Source organism: Microtus ochrogaster, chromosome 17, assembly GCF_000317375.1.
Source record: "Microtus ochrogaster isolate Prairie Vole_2 chromosome 17, MicOch1.0, whole genome shotgun sequence".
In the NCBI taxonomy this organism is placed as follows: domain Eukaryota; kingdom Metazoa; phylum Chordata; class Mammalia; order Rodentia; family Cricetidae; genus Microtus; species Microtus ochrogaster.
This window is the reverse complement of record NC_022019.1, coordinates 23,314,836-23,319,352: the sequence shown is the minus strand read 5'-3', so window position 1 is coordinate 23,319,352 and position 4,517 is coordinate 23,314,836.

Sequence of the window (4,517 nt, the reverse complement as noted above, 5' to 3'; positions counted from 1 at the left end):
TCAACTGAATGCATTCCATTCCCATCACTAAAGTCTAGCCTGGTACCAAGAGATGGGCAGTCGAGACTCTGTATCCACCATTACTAGGAATCATCATTAGAATCACCTTCTTAGATTACAGGAAGTTTTCACTGCACTAGGTTTCCACAACACACCCCAAATGTTCCAGCTGTCTTGCCTTGCATTCTTTCCTTCCACCCAGTGAGAAGTGTTATAGTTGCTACTTGCTTACTTCTTGATGAAGGTTCAAGATGTATTTCACTTGTAAGCAGGAATGGTTATGGGTTCTCTTACTCTAAGTCACATTTTTAGCTATTTGGTAGCATTGACATAAAAGTTACATTAAAGACACTTGTGTCAGAGGCCAGCTTAAACAACTATACCACTTATCAGGGTAGGGGCATGGATGTTAGAAAAATAAGTAAAGAGAACGAAGATGCAAGTGAAAATAATAAAACAAAAATATAGAATAGTATCAGCAGGGAGTTCCTCTGGAAACTAAAATCAGCTGCATTTAATTCACCATATATTTTTATATCCTAATATAACTGGGGCAGGGGAAGAAGGCAAATAACTGCTTTAACATGATACAAAGGACAACTAGAATAGTTGCATGCTTTAATACTTTGAGATAATCATGTCATTAATTTCTGAGAAAAGCATTCTGTTGCTTAGACAGTGAACCCAACCTAGCATAAGTATTCTGAAGGTAGCCACTCCCCAGTTCAAACCACTTAATTCAAAAGAAGGAGCAGTCATATGCCTGAGTTCTCTGACCATTGGTCAGGGTGGAGAGGATATACTTCTATGGGCCATATTAATGTTCAAAATACCAAGTAACCACAACCTAGGTCAAGTTGTGTAGCTATACTTGTTAACAACTTTGAGTAAGCTGAAACTCTCTGACCTTCAGACATGGTGGAAATAGCCTCACATTCTTGGGCCTCCACGCAATTGTATAGGTTTGGTCCTAAAATTGTGAAATTAAAATAGTATTAGTGTACATTAATAACAAATAGCTCTTACCACTTCACACATTACTTGCAGAAATTTAGTTTGTTTTTGTTTAGGCTTTTCAAATACTTTAATATTGTGAAAATATTTCTATTCAAATATTTTGAACAAGTGTTGCTGATGAAATTTAAAATAATTTTAAAATAAGAATTATTAGTACTGCCTGAATTAAAACAGCCTCATTAAAGAAAAAGAAAACTTCTAATAAAGGCAAGTTAACAATGTATGTTTTAATTACTGAATTTTATAATAGTTGCATCTGGGTTAATGGTATTCTGAATGGCTCATTGCCTCATACATTTGAAAATATTCATTGTTCCTAATGTCTTACTACAGTTCAGAGGTCTGGAATGTCACAGACCAAATTCTTTACATGTAATGATTTATATTTTATATTAGTCATTTTATAGAAGTTAGCATGTCAAAAGCATTGTAAGATTACTATTGTATTGTGCCATAGTGAAAAGTGACAGGGAAGCAGTAAAGGACTAAGTGGGAGAGGGTTTGGATAGTAACTCACTCTTATTAAATGCTATTTCTCAGCGTAACTTCATTAGGGATTAAATTTCCAATACATAGACTTTGGGAGATTATGTATTACTTCCTAATATAATTATGCATTATTACTAATAAATAATTGCCTTAGCTTATGATATGAAATATATTTATAGTTTAGGTATTTCTAGTTTCTTCATGTTAATATTTGGTCTATAAAAATGAGTATATTATAAAACACATAGGAAAAGTGTTAGTTGCTTCAGAAAATGGTGCTTCAAAAACTGTTTATGCAAAGGTAAAAGAATAAAGCTCCACCACATTTTTCACTATATACATAACTTGACCCAGCCTTTATTGAAGAGTATATGATCCAATGAATTTAGAAATAAGGACACAAAGATGGGTCTGTGGGGAAGGGGGTAAATATGGGAGGAATCAAGGAAAAACTTGGAATATATTCAAAACACACTGTATAAATTATCAATTAGTTAAAAACTCAAAATCAAAAAGTAGTAGAAGAAACTACAAAAATTGTAGACACAGTTATAGACAGGAAATAAGTCTGAAAAGTGTATGGAACAAAAATGAAAGAATAAATGGGATTGCAATCAGCAAGAATCTTCTGCAAAGAAAATGATCAACTGTGACAGTACACGTTGAAGAATGGAAAGGATGATTTCAGAACTATTCATCTGACATTGAGACATGTTATGAATTAAAATGTATCTAATAACACCCAATTAAAACAGGGAATTATCTAAACAAGCACCTTGGAAAAGACATACATCTATGCATACCCTTCCAGAAAGCATGTACAACATCACTAGTCAAAAAGAGTAAATAAATACCACAATCAAACATCAACTTACTTCAGTTAGAATGACTGTAATAAAAAAGATGCTTCAAATCCTCTGAAAGATGGAGTGAGTCATCTTGTATATTTTATTGAGAAAAGCAGTGAATTTACAGAGCCATTATAGGAAAACCTATGAAATTCCTTAGTAAGATAGAGAGCTACAGCAGCCAAAGTATTCTACATATATATCCAAATAAAATACAATGCATATACTGAAAAGGTAACTATACTTATAGATAATACAGTATTGTCCATAGCTTGCAAGATATGAGAACAACTAAGATATTAGTAAATTAATGAATTGTAAAACATATTCATGGTGAAGTGCAATTCCCCTCTGTATGCTATGAATATGTTTTATTACCAGTGGTTAATGAATAAAGCTGTTTCGGCCAATGGCTTAGCAGAGCAAAGCCTGGTGGGAAATCTAAACAGAGATATATAGAGAGAGTAGGCATAGTTAGGGAGACATCATGTAACTGCCAAAGGAGAAGGACATGTTGGAACCTTAGGAACCTTACCAGTAGGCTATAATTTGTGGCGATATACAGATTGATAGAAATGTTTTAATTTAAGATGTAAGAGCTAGCAAGCAATATGCTAGTGTCATTGGCAAAACAGTTTTGTAATTAACATAGTTTTGTGTGATTATTTGGGTCTGAGCAGTGGGGAAACAAAAAAGCAGTCTCTGCTTACAATTTCACAATGAACATTTATTATGTCATAAAAAAGTAAATTCTGCCATTTGTGACAAGGATGGGAATGGTGTGTATTTATAGAGAGATATAAGTCAGGTATATAAACAGAAATATTTCAAATATTCTCATTCATAAATGGAAGGTAAAATGTTGAGATTATAGATATAGGTGGGTTAGTAAAGGCAAATTGATCAAGAAATATTAAAACTATTTGAAGGTGGTAGTGCATGCCTTTAATCTCAGCACTTGTGAGACAAAAGCAAGTAGATCTCCTTGAGTGTCAGGCCAGTCTGACCTACAGAGCTAGTTTCAGGAAAGTCAAGACTATTCAAAAAGTTATGTTTCAACAAACAAAGCAAACAAACCAAAAAAATATTAAGTTACATTGATTAAGGACTCTATATTACAGACCCATAGCTTAGCATGGTGAACTAATGTGCAAATGTTTATTTTCAAAACAACTAGAAATAAGGAATTTATACTTTCTAATGACAAAACAGAAAAGTGATGCATGTCTATAGGATGAACTTTTTAATTACCCACATTAACTTCTTAAAAGTCTTGAACTGTTGCACAGTATCCCCCAAAATATGCCAATTTGAATTAATAGATGAAAGTAGGTGATGCATCTGAAATTAAACAACAAAATAAAAACAATAACAAATGAATATAAGGAAAATGATAAAAATGTGTTTACCCTTGAAATTATTAAATTGTATTTAATTAAAAATTGAGGTAGCCTACTGAATGGGAAAAGATCTTCACCAACCCCACATCGGAAAGATAGCTGATCTCCAAAGTATACAAGGAACTCAAGTAATTAGACATGAAAATTCCAAATAATCCTATTGTAAAAATGGAGTACAAAGAAAAAATTCTGAACAAAAGAATCTCAAATGGCCAGAAGATACTTAAGGAAATGCTCAGCATTTTTAGCCATCATGCAAATGCAAATTAAAATGACTCTGAGATACCATCTTACACCAGTCAGAAAGACTAAGATCAATAACACCAATGATAATTTATAGCAGAGAGGATGTGGAGTAAGGGGAACACTCGTCCATGGAACACTTAGACAACCACTCTGGAAATCAGTATGGTGTTTTTTCAGAAAATTGAGAATCAACCTACCTCAGTACCTAGCAATGTCACTCTTGGATATATACTCAAAGGATGGTCAATCATACTACAAGGACATTTGTTTAACTATGTCTATAGTAACATTATTTGCAATAGCCATAACTTGGAAACAACCCAGATGCCCTTCAAATTAAGAATGGAAATGGGGAGAAAAAAGGGCGAAAGGGAGGATGGAGGGAACTTGGGGAAAAAGGATGATTGGGATAAAGTAAGGTTGGATAGGGGAGCACGTAAGCACAATTCTTAGATAAGGGAGCCACCTTAGGGTTGGCAAGAGACTTGAACCTAGAGTGGCTCCCAGGAGCCCAAGG